Genomic DNA, 16,070 nt, shown 5'->3' with positions numbered 1-16,070 from the left:
AATGAAAGATATTTGACTAATTTTATTTTTTGTGTAGGAAAAAAAAAAGTTTATTTCACTCTAAAACACCGAAATTACTTTCCAGCTACCCCAATAGTAAAATAATAGCTTTAAAGGGGTTCCCAGAATTTTCACTGAGTATCTTTTTTTTAAAATTTGGGCCGCTGGAGCCCAGGTATCATAAAAAAGATGAGTCAAAATTTAAAAACTTTATATGTTATTAAATATGCTTCATATAAGAAAACGATAAAAAACGTGCTTCAAATACATATGCGTACATAGTAAACTACAGGGCCACATTGTGTACCCCCTATGAGGTCTATAATGATTTCCTCTGGTAGGGTACACTATTACCCGGTAATATAATACGTGGTCCAATTTGAATATTATAGGGTAATATAAGAGGGAGATATAGGACCATATTTTTATACAGAATAGTGACTTCGAATTTCTTCATTTAAACGCTATTCAACACACTATTATATTTATACATACATAGGAAATTAAAGAGCCACTGTGTGAACCCCCTATGACAGGGATGGCGAACCAATGGCACGCGTGACATTTATGACACGCGATACAATATTTTGGGCACGCCACCCATCACAAGGTTTACTATGAAGCATATTAACATATAAATTAAAATTTAAAAAAAATTATTGACAAAAAAATTAACAATTAATGCCAAAAAAAACTAACAATAAATAACTAGCAAAACAATTTAACAGTCCTGTTTAAACTAACATACGATCTAATATAAGTTATTTGTCATCTGATTTGCAACAACAGAAGTCACACTGATGTTACTTTAAGTTGAATTATGCGTATAACTGAGACATTGCAAAATGCCTTTTTTTCCATAGTATATAAAGAGTTTTGAGTTGATAGTATTCAGTATTATTACTTTCCCAATAATCACGAAGTCAAAATTATTTGATGGCACGTCTATGATCACATTAAACAATTTTTTGGAAAAAATGGCACGTTAGTGCAAAAAGGTTCGCCACCCCTGCCCTATGAGGTCTATAATTATTTCCTCTGGTAGGGTACAATACTACCCGGCAATTAAATACGTGGTCAAATTAAAATATTATGGACCAATATTAAGGTCTGATATTGGGCCTTGCGGTAATATTGAAAAATAATTTCGAATTTCCTCGTTTTAAAGCTCTTTAGAACACACTATTTAAGATATACGTAAATAGTAAACTACAGGGCCACATTGTGTACCCCCTAAGAGGTTTATAATTATTTCATCTGGCAGGGTACACTATTACCCGGTAATATAACACGAGGTCCAATTAATATATTATTTGTCAATATTAAGGTCTGATATCGGGCCATGCGTTAATATTGAAAAATGACTTCGAATCCAATCCAAAATTTATCAGTTTATTAGCTATTATTCGCTATTTCATAAAGGAAAAATAGTTATTTCTATATACAGAACACTTGATTCACGTTAAATTGTCAAAAAGTATATTAAGCTAAATATTCGCGCGGCTGGTATGTGAATCGTGGTGCAGTTGGTAGCGCTGTGGGCAAGGATGATTTGTAGTCCCGGAAGCACTCACGGAAATGCTCACGGTTTCGGCACCGCTTGGCATTCTTGGCGGAAACTTTTAAGTCAAACCTGCTCTGTCGCCAAATTGCTTTTGCGTAGCGTTTATAAACAAGGGATAGAATTGTTTTCACTATTTTATTAAAATTTTTTTCACTGTTTTTGTGTTTTCATAAGATCATGTAACTCAAATATTAGAACACAAAATTCTCTTTGCAATGTTTAGTTATAATTTTAATTAAATCTTTCAAATTTAGTTTTAATCTGAACTTCTAAGCTGGAATTTAATTTTAAAATTTTATGACTGTGAAGGGCATTGACCTGATGACGTATTCTGATACATTGATTGTATTGACTTGTTTGGAGTTTTCTCAGAAGTGTTTTTTATTTTCAATTTTTTAGTTAAAAAAAATAATAATTAAATAGATAAATGAAATATTATTTTTACTGATTTGATTTAAATTTTAATAAAATCATTTTATCGCGTTTAAAGTTATAGTTCTTTTTTTTAAAATTAAACTCCAAATTTATAATTGAAATGCGTGCAATGGAAACTAGTGTTATACTTGCGAACAACTTTTTTTTCGAGTTTAAGTGTTGTTAATTAATGATGAAAGTTGACAATGTAATTTTCTCTATAAATCAACTATAGGTATTTTTTAAGATGCAAGCAATCACGGTACATAAAACAAATCAATTAGGTTAAAAATAGCATAAATGCTAAAGAACAAATAAAAGCAAAAGTTCTCTTAGAGCCCTAAAATATAAATTATATATTACTTTTATATATACTTAAGTTCAGATTGGTCTAATCAAACTGAAGAAACAGAGAAACTCTTATGTCAAGGAACTGTAACTAATTTTATTATACATGTTTATTTTTAAAACTATATACAAAAACATCCGAAATATGTTTCATATTAACAAAATAGTTCACTGTTGCATTCTAAGGATAAATTATTTTAATTGTATAATTTGCTTTTGTAGATCCATTTCCTAAAATATTCCCCAATTAATTATAAATTGTGTAAAAATATCGATTTTTCAGTGAAGTATTTCTTATTATTTATTTTGAATCTACCATTCATTTTTTTTCTTATACTATTATATAATATTTTATTTAGTAATGTTATAAGAAATGGCACTAGTAATGGTAAAAGAAATTGCAAAATTTTTAGTCGCATAATTATAAAATAAAACTTGGTTCTTGTACTTCATCACTTTTGAAATTGCATTTGAATAAAATAATGTTAAAGTAAATTTTATCGGATTAAAATTAAATAAAACTTTTTTTTCTGAATTTTTATAATTTTTGAAACTTTCAAAATATTGAAGTAGTGTCATTAAAATCTTCATCTTATTGAAAATGAATAAAATAATAAGGTTAAAGTAAAGTGCTGCGTATGATAATGAAATAAACGTTTTTTTAAAACTTTTATTACTTTTGAAACCGCAAACAAATGACTAAAATGATAAGGTTAAATTAAAGCACTTTAAATTTATCAATTGCTTTCTCAGGTCTATTTTTTCAGATCTATCTTTGTAGCTTGTTCAGATTTGCGTAAAAGTAGCGATTCCTTTGTGAAAAATTTCTTATATATATTTCTAATTGAAAATTATCACCTTTTTCTGATTAAATGTTTTATTTGAGGAAAAAGATTTAATAAAATCTCCTCCATCTGATAAAGCAAACAAGTGAGGCAATTTTTTTAACTGTATAAAGTTCTTCGTTAACTCATTTCTCAAATCTATTATAGTTCATTATTAGCGTAACAGTATGTATTTCATTGTGAAGAATTTTTATTATGCATTTGGAATAAAAGAATTAATTTTTTTCCTAATTACGCATCTGAAATGCTGAATTTAGCGATAAAGGTAATTTTTGCAATGTACTGCAATAAAAATACCTTATATAAAATTTTCTTACATTTGAATTGGAAACTGAATGCAATATTCCTCAGTATATAGTGAGCACACAAGCCTTTATATATATAGCATAGTAAAGAATGGTAAACTGTCTTAGCAAGTAAATTAAAAAAAAAAACTAAAAAAAAAAAAAAAAAAAAATTGATTTTACACTTTCAAGAACAATAGTAATAAAAAAAAAGAAGTTGAAAAGTAAAATATTTACAAGAATCTGTTTTTAAATGAAATTCTGAAACATAAACATTAAGTATGAATTTTTCATTCAAAACGAAAACCGTTTATAAAAAATACAAGAGTGGTGTGAGGATAGAAGTGAATAAGAAAGAAATTTTTAACTAGAATAGAACCATCATTTTCCTACTCAATCAACGTAATAGGGTTGCACGTTGTAGCAAGATGTGACGCATAGATCGGTTGGGTTACCATATTCTCAATTTTGCTGTTTTCAGAGAGCTTATTCTCGACCGCGCCAAGCGGTGCCGAAACCGTGAGCATTTCCGTGAGTGCGTCCCGGAAGTCCTGGGTTCGATACCCTGCAAGGGTCGCCTTTAAATTTTTTTTATTTAATTTATATTATGTTTTTTTATCTACTTTTCGACAATTTAGCGTGAATGAAGTGTTCTGTATATAGAAATAACTATTTTTCCTTCATGAAATATCGAATAAATAAACTGATAAATTTTGATTATTTTTTATTTATTTAATTATTTTATTTAATGTTATTTTTTTAACTTCTTTCTCAATATTTTTAAGAGAATAAAGTGTTTTATATATGAAAAGAATTATTTTTCTTTGTTAAAGAGCGAATAATGGATGAAAAAAAGACAAAAGTCGTATCAGGAGGCACGCAAACATTACACCCCGTTACTCGCTATAATATTAACCTATAAATTTCAAACTCGGCCTGAAATTTGAGTCTAATGTAACAAACAATTGTATTGAAGGAATTGTTTATAGACTAATTAGTGGGCCCACAATGTTCCAAAATATTATTTGTTGATTAACCGTGAGAAGGTGCTTAAAGCTAAATATACGCGAAGCAGGTATGTGAATCGTGGTGCAGTTGGTAGCGCTGTGGGCAAGGATGATTTGTAGTCCCGGAAGACCTGGGTTCGATACCCTGCAAGGGTCGACTTTAAATTTTATTATTTATTTTATAATATGATTTTTAATATACTTTTCGACAATTTGGCGTAAATAAAGTGTTCTGTATATAGAAATAACTATTTTTCCTTCATGAAATATCGAATAATAGCTAATTGATAAAATTTGATTATTTTTTTTTATTTGTTTATTTTATTTAATGATATTTTTTTAACTTCTTTCTCAACATTTTAAAGAGAATAAAGTGTTTTATATTTGAAAAGAATTATTTTTCTTTGTTAAAGAGCGAATAATGGCAGAAAAAAAGACAAAAGTCGTATCAGGAGGCACGCACTCATCTCACCCCGTTACTCCCTTTAATATTAACCTATAAATTTCAAACTCGGCCTGAAATTAGAGTCTAATGTAACAAACAATTGTACGAAAGGAATTTTTTATAGACTAATTAGTGGTCCCACAATGTTCCAAAATATGTTTTGTTGACTAACATGGAATAGGTGCTTTTAGCTAAATATACGTGTAGCTGGTATGTGAATCGTGGTGCAGTTGGTAGCGCTGTGCGCAAGGGTGATTTGTGGTCCCGGAAGTCCAGGGTTCGATACCCTGCAAGGGTCGCCTTTAAATTTTTTTTATTTATTTTACATTATGTTTTTTAATCTACTTTTCGACAATTTAGCGTGAATGAAGTGTTCTGTATATAGAAATAACTATTTTTCCTTCATGAAATATCGAATAATAGCTAATATACAGATAAATTTTGATTATTTTTTATTTATTTAATTATTTTATTTAATGTTATTTTTTTAACTTCTTTCTCAATATTTTTAAGAGAATAAAGTGTTTTATATATGAAAAGAATTATTTTTCTTTGTTAAAGAGCGAATAATGGCTGAAAAAAGGACAAAAGTCGTATCAGGAGGCACGCATACGTCACACCCCGTTACTCCCTATAATATTAAATTATAAATTTCAAACTCGGCCTGAAATTAGAGTCTAATGTAACAAACAAGTGAACCGAAGGAATTTTTTATAGACTAATTAGTGGACCCACAATGTTCCAAAATAAGTTTTGTTGATTATCCGGGAGGAGATGCTTTAAGCTAAATATACGTGGAGCTGGTATGTGAATCGTGGTGCAGTTGGTAGCGCTGTGCGCAAGGGTGATTTGTGGTCCCGGAAGTCCTGGGTTCGATACCCTGCAAGGGTCGACTTCAAATTTTTTTTATTTATTTTATATTATGTTTTTTAATCTACTTTTCGACAATTTAGCGTGAATGAAGTGTTCTGTATTTAGAAATAACTATTTTTCCTTCATGAAATATCGAATAATAGCTAATAAACTGATAAATTTTGATTATTTTTTATTTATTTAATTATTTTATTTAATGTTATTTTTTTAACTTCCTTCTCAATATTTTTAAGAGAATAAAGTGTTTTATATATGAAAAGAATTATTTTTCTTTGTTAAAGAGCGAATAATGGCTGAAAAAAAGACAAAAGTCGCATCAGGAGGCACGCAAACATCACACCCCGTTACTCGCTATAATATTAACCTATAAATTTCAAACTCGGCCTGAAATTTGAGTCTAATGTAACAAACAATTGTATTGAAGGAATTGCTTATAGACTAATTAGTGGGCCCATAATGTTCCAAAATATTATTTGTTGATTAACCGTGAGGAGGTGCTTAAAGCTAAATATAAGCGGAGCAGGTATGTGAATCGTGGTGCAGTTGGTAGCGCTGTGAGCAAGGATGATTTGTAGTCCCGGAAGTCCTGGGTTCGATACCCTGCAAGGGTCGCCTTTAAATTTTTTTTATTTAATTTATATTATGTTTTTTAATCTACTTTTCGACAATTTAGCGTGAATGAAGTGTTCTGTATATCGAAATAACTATTTTTCCTTCATGAAATATCGAATAATAGCTAATAAGAAGATAAATTTAGATTATTTTTTATTTATTTATTTATTTTATTTAATGTTATTTTTTTAACTTCTTTCTCAATATTTTTAAGTGAATAAAGTGTTTTAAATATGAAAATAATTATTTTTCTTTGTTAAAGAGAGAATAATGGCTGAAAAAAGGACAAAAGTCGTATCAGGAGGCACGCACACGTCACACCCCGTTACTCCCTTTAATATTAACCTATAAATTTCAAACTCGGCCTGAAATTAGAGTCTAATGTAACAAACAATTGAACCGAAGGAATTTTTTATAGACTAATTAGTGGAGCCACAATGTTCCAAAATAAGTTTTGTTGATTATCCGGGAGGAAGTGCTTTAAGCTAAATATACGTGTAGCAGGTATGTGAATCGTGGTGCAGTTGGTAGCGCTGTGCGCAAGGATGATTTGTAGTCACGGAAGTCCTGGGTTCGATACCCTGCAAGGGTCGACTTCAAATTTTTTTTATTTATTTTATATTATGTTTTTTAATATACTTTTCGACAATTTAGTGTGAATGAAGTGTACTGTATTTAGAAATAACTATTTTTCCAGTATGAAATTGCGAATAATAGCTAATAAACAGATAAATTTTGATTATTTTTTATTTAGTTATTTATTTTATTTAATGTTATTTTTTTAATTTCCTTCTCAATATTTTTAAGAGAATAAAGAGTTTTGTATATGAAGAGATGTACTTTTCTTTGTTAAAGAGCGAATAATGGCTGAAAAAAAACTAAAGTCGCATCAGGAGGCACGCACACATCACACCCCGTTACTCGCTATAATATTAACCTATAAATTTCAAACTCGGCCTGAAATTTGAGTGTAATGTAACAAACAATTGTATTGAAGGAATTGCTTATAGACTAATTAGTGGGCCCATAATGTTCCAAAATATTATTTGTTGATTAACCGTGAGGAGGTGCTTAAAGCTAAATATACGCGGAGCAGGTATGTGAATCGTGGTGCAGTTGGTAGCGCTGTGAGCAAGGATGATTTGTAGTCCCGGAAGTCCTGGGTTCGATACCCTGCAAGGGTCGCCTTTAAATTTTTTTTATTTAATTTATATTATGTTTTTTAATCTACTTTTCGACAATTTAGCGTGAATGAAGTGTTCTGTATATCGAAATAACTATTTTTCCTTCATGAAATATCGAATAATAGCTAATAAGAAGATAAATTTAGATTATTTTTTATTTATTTATTTATTTTATTTAATGTTATTTTTTTAACTTCTTTCTCAATATTTTTAAGTGAATAAAGTGTTTTAAATATGAAAATAATTATTTTTCTTTGTTAAAGAGAGAATAATGGCTGAAAAAAGGACAAAAGTCGTATCAGGAGGCACGCACACGTCACACCCCGTTACTCCCTTTAATATTAACCTATAAATTTCAAACTCGGCCTGAAATTAGAGTCTAATGTAACAAACAATTGAACCGAAGGAATTTTTTATAGACTAATTAGTGGAGCCACAATGCTCCAAAATAAGTTTTGTTGATTATCCGGGAGGAGGTGCTTTAAGCTAAATATACGTGTAGCAGGTATGTGAATCGTGGTGCAGTTGGTAGCGCTGTGCGCAAGGATGATTTGTAGTCACGGAAGTCCTGGGTTCGATACCCTGCAAGGGTCGACTTCAAATTTTTTTTATTTATTTTATATTATGTTTTTTAATATACTTTTCGACAATTTAGTGTGAATGAAGTGTACTGTATTTAGAAATAACTATTTTTCCAGTATGAAATTGCGAATAATAGCTAATAAACAGATAAATTTTGATTATTTTTTATTTAGTTATTTATTTTATTTAATGTTATTTTTTTAATTTCCTTCTCAATATTTTTAAGAGAATAAAGAGTTTTATATATGAAGAGAATTACTTTTCTTTGTTAAAGAGCGAATAATGGCTGAAAAAAAACAAAAGTCGCATCAGGAGGCACGCACACATCACACCCCGTTACTCGCTATAATATTAACCTATAAATTTCAAACTCGGCCTGAAATTTGAGTCTAATGTAACAAACAATTGTATTGAAGGAACTGTATATAGACTAATTAGTGGGCCCACAATGTTCCAAAATATTATTTGTTGATTAACCGTGAGGAGGTGCTTAAAGCTAAATATACGCGGAGCAGGTATGTGAATCGTGGTGCAGTAGGTAGCGCTGTGAGCAAGGATGATTTGTAGTCAGGGAAGGCCTGGGTTCGATACCCTGCAAGGGTCGCCTTTAAAATTTTTTTATTTAATTTATATTATGTTTTTTAATCTACTTTTCGACAATTTAGCGTGAATGAAGTGTTCTGTATATCGAAATAACTATTTTTCCTTCATGAAATATCGAATAATAGCTAATAAGCAGATAAATTTTGATTATTTTTTATTTATTTATTTATTTTATTTAATGTTATTTTTTTAACTTCTTTCTCAATATTTTTAAGTGAATAAAGTGTTTTAAATATGAAAATAATTATTTTTCTTTGTTAAAGAGAGAATAATGGCTGAAAAAAGGACAAAAGTCGTATCAGGAGGCACGCACACGTCACACCCCGTTACTCCCTTTAATATTAACCTATAAATTTCAAACTCGGCCTGAAATTAGAGTCTAATGTAACAAACAATTGAACCGAAGGAATTTTTTATAGACTAATTAGTGGACCCACAATGTTCCAAAATAAGTTTTGTTGATTATCCGGGAGGAGGTGCTTTAAGCTAAATATACGTGTAGCAGGTATGTGAATCGTGGTGCAGTTGGTAGCGCTGTGCGCAAGGATGATTTGTTGTCACGGAAGTCCTGGGTTCGATACCCTGCAAGGGTCGACTTCAAATTTTTTTTATTTATTTTATATTATGTTTTTTAATATACTTTTCGACAATTTAGTGTGAATTAAGTGTTCTGTATTTAGAAATAACTATTTTTCCAGTATGAAATTGCGAATAATAGCTAATAAACAGATAAATTTTGATTATTTTTTATTTAGTTATTTATTTTATTTAATGTTATTTTTTTAATTTCCTTCTCAATATTTTTAACAGAATAAAGAGTTTTATATATGAAGAGAATTATTTTTCTTTGTTAAAGAGCGAATAATGGCTGAAAAAAAACAAAAGTCGCATCAGGAGGCACGCACACATCACACCCCGTTACTCGCTATAATATTAACCTATAAATTTCAAACTCGGCCTGAAATTTGAGTCTAATGTAACAAACAATTGTATTGAAGGAATTGTTTATAGACTAATTAGTGGGCCCACAATGTTCCAAAATATTATTTGTTGATTAACCGTGAGGAGATGCTTAAAGCTAAATATACGCGGAGCAGGTATGTGAATCGTGGTGCAGTTGGTAGCGCTGTGAGCAAGGATGATTTGTAGTCCCGGAAGTCCTGGGTTCGATACCCTGCTAGGGTCGCCTTTAAATTTTTTTTATTTAATTTATATTATGTTTTTTAATCTACTTTTCGACAATTTAGCGTGAATGAAGTGTTCTGTATATCGAAATAACTATTTTTCCTTCATGAAATATCGAATAATAGCTAATAAGCAGATAAATTTTGATTATTTTTTATTTATTTATTTATTTTATTTAATGTTATTTTTTTAACTTCTTTCTCAATATTTTTAAGTGAATAAAGTGTTTTAAATATGAAAATAATTATTTTTCTTTGTTAAAGAGAGAATAATGGCTGAAAAAAGGACAAAAGTCGTATCAGGAGGCACGCACACGTCACACCCCGTTACTCCCTTTAATATTAAGCTATAAATTTCAAACTCGGCCTGAAATTAGAGTCTAATGTAACAAACAATTGAACCGAAGGAATTTTTTATAGACTAATTAGTGGACCCACAATGTTCCAAAATAAGTTTTGTTGATTAACCGGGAGGAGTTGCTTTAAGCTTAATATACGTGTAGCAGGTATGTGAATCGTGGTGCAGTTGGTAGCGCTGTGCGCAAGGATGATTTGTAGTCCCGGAAGTCCTGGGTTAGATACCCTGCAAGGGTCGCCTTTAAATTTTTTTTATTTAATTTATATTATGTTTTTTAATCTACTTTTCGACAATTTAGCGTGAATGAAGTGTTCTGTATATCGAAATAACTATTTTTCCTTCATGAAATATCGAATAATAGCTAATAAGCAGATAAATTTTGATTATTTTTATTTATTTATTTATTTTATTTAATGTTATTTTTTTAACTTCTTTCTCAATATTTTTAAGTGAATAAAGTGTTTTAAATATGAAAATAATTATTTTTCTTTGTTAAAGAGAGAATAATGGCTGAAAAAAGGACAAAAGTCGTATCAGGAGGCACGCACACGACACACCCCGTTACTCCCTTTAATATTAACCTATAAATTTCAAACTCGGACTGAAATTAGAGTCTAATGTAACAAACAATTGAACCGAAGGAATTTTTTATAGACTAATTAGTGGACCCACAATGTTCCAAAATAAGTTTTGTTGATTATCCGGGAGGAGGTGCTTTAAGCTAAATATACGTGTAGCAGGTATGTGAATCGTGGTGCAGTTGGTAGCGCTGTGCGCAAGGATGATTTGTTGTCACGGAAGTCCTGGGTTCGATACCCTGCAAGGGTCGACTTCAAATTTTTTTTATTTATTTTATATTATGTTTTTTAATATACTTTTCGACAATTTAGTGTGAATTAAGTGTTCTGTATTTAGAAATAACTATTTTTCCAGTATGAAATTGCGAATAATAGCTAATAAACAGATAAATTTTGATTATTTTTTATTTAGTTATTTATTTTATTTAATGTTATTTTTTTAATTTCCTTCTCAATATTTTTAACAGAATAAAGAGTTTTATATATGAAGAGAATTATTTTTCTTTGTTAAAGAGCGAATAATGGCTGAAAAAAAACAAAAGTCGCATCAGGAGGCACGCACACGTCAGACCCCGTTACTCCCTTTAATATTAACCTATAAATTTCAAACTCGGCCTGAAATTAGAGTCTAATGTAACAAACAATTGAACCGAAGGAATTTTTTATAGACTAATTAGTGGACCCACAATGTTCCAAAATAAGTTTTGTTGATTAACCGGGAGGAGTTGCTTTAAGCTTAATATACGTGTAGCAGGTATGTGAATCGTGGTGCAGTTGGTAGCGCTGTGCGCAAGGATGATTTGTAGTCCCGGAAGTCCTGGGTTCGATACCCTGCAAGGGTCGACTTTAAATTTTATTATTTATTTTATAATATGATTTTTAATATACTTTTCGACAATTTGGCGTAAATAAAGTGTTCTGTATATAGAAATAACTATTTTTCCTTCATGAAATATCGAATAATAGCTAATTGATAAAATTTGATTATTTTTTTTTATTTGTTTATTTTATTTAATGATATTTTTTTAACTTCTTTCTCAACATTTTTAAGAGAATAAAGTGTTTTATATTTGAAAAGAATTATTTTTCTTTGTTAAAGAGCGAATAATGGCAGAAAAAAAACAAAAGTCGCATCAGGAGGCACGCACACATCACACCCCGTTACTCGCTATAATATTAACCTATAAATTTCAAACTCGGCCTGAAATTAGAGTCTAATGTAACAAACAATTGTACGAAAGGAATTTTTTATAGACTAATTAGTGGACCCACAATGTTCCAAAATATGTTTTGTTGACTAACATGGAATAGGTGCTTTAAGCTAAATATACGTGGAGCTGGTATGAGAATTGGGTGCGGTTGGTAGCGCTGTGCGCAAGGGTGATTTGTGGTCCCGGAAGTCCTGGGTTCGATACCCTGCAAGGGTCGCCTTTAAATTTTTTTTATTTATTTTACATTATGTTTTTTAATCTACTTTTCGACAATTTAGCGTGAATGAAGTGTTCTGTATATAGAAATAACTATTTTTCCTTCATGAAATATCGAATAATAGCTAATAAACTGATAAATTTTGATTATTTTTTATTTATTTTATTTAATGTTATTTTTTTAACTTCTTTCTCAATATTTTTAAGAGAATAAAGTGTTTTATATATGAAAAGAATTATTTTTCTTTGTTAAAGAGCGAATAATGGCTGAAAAAAGGACAAAAGTCGTATCAGGAGGCACGCACACGTCACACCCCGTTACTCCCTTTAATATTAACCTATAAATTTCAAACTCGGCCTGAAATTAGAGTCTAATGTAACAAACAAGTGAACCGAAGGAATTTTTTATAGACTAATTAGTGGACCCACAATGTTCCAAAATAAGTTTTGTTGATTATCCGGGAGGAGATGCTTTAAGCTAAATATACGTGGAGCTGGTATGTGAATCGTGGTGCAGTTGGTAGCGCTGTGCGCAAGGGTGATTTGTGGTCCCGGAAGTCCTGGCATCGATACCCTGCAAGGGTCGCCTTTAAATTTTTTTTATTTATTTTACATTATGTTTTTTAATCTACTTTTCGACAATTTAGCGTGAATGAAGTGTTCTGTATATAGAAATAACTATTTTTCCTTCATGAAATATCGAATAATAGCTAATAAACTGATAAATTTTGATTATTTTTTATTTATTTAATTATTTTATTTAATGTTATTTTTTTAACTTCTTTCTCAATATTTTTAAGAGAATAAAGTGTTTTATGTATGAAAAGAATTATTTTTCTTTGTTAAAGAGCGAATAATGGCTGAAAAAAGGACAAAAGTCGTATCAGGAGGCACGCATACGTCACACCCCGTTACTCCCTTTAATATTAAATTATAAATTTCAAACTCGGCCTGAAATTAGAGTCTAATGTAACAAACAAGTGAACCGAAGGAATTTTTTATAGACTAATTAGTGGACCCACAATGTTCCAAAATAAGTTTTGTTGATTATCCGGGAGGAGATGCTTTAAGCTAAATATACGTGGAGCTGGTATGTGAATCGTGGTGCAGTTGGTAGCGCTGTGCGCAAGGGTGATTTGTAGTCCCGGAAGTCCTGGGTTCGATACCCTGCAAGGGTCGACTTCAAATTTTTTTTATTTATTTTATATTATGTTTTTTAATATACTTTTCGACAATTTAGTGTGAATTAAGTGTTCTGTATTTAGAAATAACTATTTTTCCAGTATGAAATTGCGAATAATAGCTAATAAACAGATAAATTTTGATTATTTTTTATTTAGTTATTTATTTTATTTAATGTTATTTTTTTAATTTCCTTCTCAATATTTTTAACAGAATAAAGAGTTTTATATATGAAGAGAATTATTTTTCTTTGTTAAAGAGCGAATAATGGCTGAAAAAAAACAAAAGTCGCATCAGGAGGCACGCACACATCACACCCCGTTACTCGCTATAATATTAACCTATAAATTTCAAACTCGGCCTGAAATTTGAGTCTAATGTAACAAACAATTGTATTGAAGGAATTGTTTATAGACTAATTAGTGGGCCCACAATGTTCCAAAATATTATTTGTTGATTAACCGTGAGGAGATGCTTAAAGCTAAATATACGCGGAGCAGGTATGTGAATCGTGGTGCAGTTGGTAGCGCTGTGAGCAAGGATGATTTGTAGTCCCGGAAGTCCTGGGTTCGATACCCTGCTAGGGTCGCCTTTAAATTTTTTTTATTTAATTTATATTATGTTTTTTAATCTACTTTTCGACAATTTAGCGTGAATGAAGTGTTCTGTATATCGAAATAACTATTTTTCCTTCATGAAATATCGAATAATAGCTAATAAGCAGATAAATTTTGATTATTTTTTATTTATTTATTTATTTTATTTAATGTTATTTTTTTAACTTCTTTCTCAATATTTTTAAGTGAATAAAGTGTTTTAAATATGAAAATAATTATTTTTCTTTGTTAAAGAGAGAATAATGGCTGAAAAAAGGACAAAAGTCGTATCAGGAGGCACGCACACGTCACACCCCGTTACTCCCTTTAATATTAAGCTATAAATTTCAAACTCGGCCTGAAATTAGAGTCTAATGTAACAAACAATTGAACCGAAGGAATTTTTTATAGACTAATTAGTGGACCCACAATGTTCCAAAATAAGTTTTGTTGATTAACCGGGAGGAGTTGCTTTAAGCTTAATATACGTGTAGCAGGTATGTGAATCGTGGTGCAGTTGGTAGCGCTGTGCGCAAGGATGATTTGTAGTCCCGGAAGTCCTGGGTTAGATACCCTGCAAGGGTCGCCTTTAAATTTTTTTTATTTAATTTATATTATGTTTTTTAATCTACTTTTCGACAATTTAGCGTGAATGAAGTGTTCTGTATATCGAAATAACTATTTTTCCTTCATGAAATATCGAATAATAGCTAATAAGCAGATAAATTTTGATTATTTTTTATTTATTTATTTATTTTATTTAATGTTATTTTTTTAACTTCTTTCTCAATATTTTTAAGTGAATAAAGTGTTTTAAATATGAAAATAATTATTTTTCTTTGTTAAAGAGAGAATAATGGCTGAAAAAAGGACAAAAGTCGTATCAGGAGGCACGCACACGACACACCCCGTTACTCCCTTTAATATTAACCTATAAATTTCAAACTCGGACTGAAATTAGAGTCTAATGTAACAAACAATTGAACCGAAGGAATTTTTTATAGACTAATTAGTGGACCCACAATGTTCCAAAATAAGTTTTGTTGATTATCCGGGAGGAGGTGCTTTAAGCTAAATATACGTGTAGCAGGTATGTGAATCGTGGTGCAGTTGGTAGCGCTGTGCGCAAGGATGATTTGTTGTCACGGAAGTCCTGGGTTCGATACCCTGCAAGGGTCGACTTCAAATTTTTTTTATTTATTTTATATTATGTTTTTTAATATACTTTTCGACAATTTAGTGTGAATTAAGTGTTCTGTATTTAGAAATAACTATTTTTCCAGTATGAAATTGCGAATAATAGCTAATAAACAGATAAATTTTGATTATTTTTTATTTAGTTATTTATTTTATTTAATGTTATTTTTTTAATTTCCTTCTCAATATTTTTAACAGAATAAAGAGTTTTATATATGAAGAGAATTATTTTTCTTTGTTAAAGAGCGAATAATGGCTGAAAAAAAACAAAAGTCGCATCAGGAGGCACGCACACGTCACACCCCGTTACTCCCTTTAATATTAACCTATAAATTTCAAACTCGGCCTGAAATTAGAGTCTAATGTAACAAACAATTGAACCGAAGGAATTTTTTATAGACTAATTAGTGGACCCACAATGTTCCAAAATAAGTTTTGTTGATTAACCGGGAGGAGTTGCTTTAAGCTTAATATACGTGTAGCAGGTATGTGAATCGTGGTGCAGTTGGTAGCGCTGTGCGCAAGGATGATTTGTAGTCCCGGAAGTCCTGGGTTCGATACCCTGCAAGGGTCGACTTTAAATTTTATTATTTATTTTATAATATGATTTTTAATATACTTTTCGACAATTTGGCGTAAATAAAGTGTTCTGTATATAGAAATAACTATTTTTCCTTCATGAAATATCGAATAATAGCTAATTGATAAAATTTGATTATTTTTTTTTATTTGTTTATTTTATTTAATGATATTTTTTTAACTTCTTTCTCAACATTTTTAAGAGAAT

This window comes from Parasteatoda tepidariorum, chromosome 1, assembly GCF_982258835.1.
Source record: "Parasteatoda tepidariorum strain Cologne lab strain chromosome 1, Ptep-v5.0, whole genome shotgun sequence".
NCBI lineage: Eukaryota > Metazoa > Arthropoda > Arachnida > Araneae > Theridiidae > Parasteatoda > Parasteatoda tepidariorum.
This window is presented reverse-complemented; position numbering follows the sequence as displayed.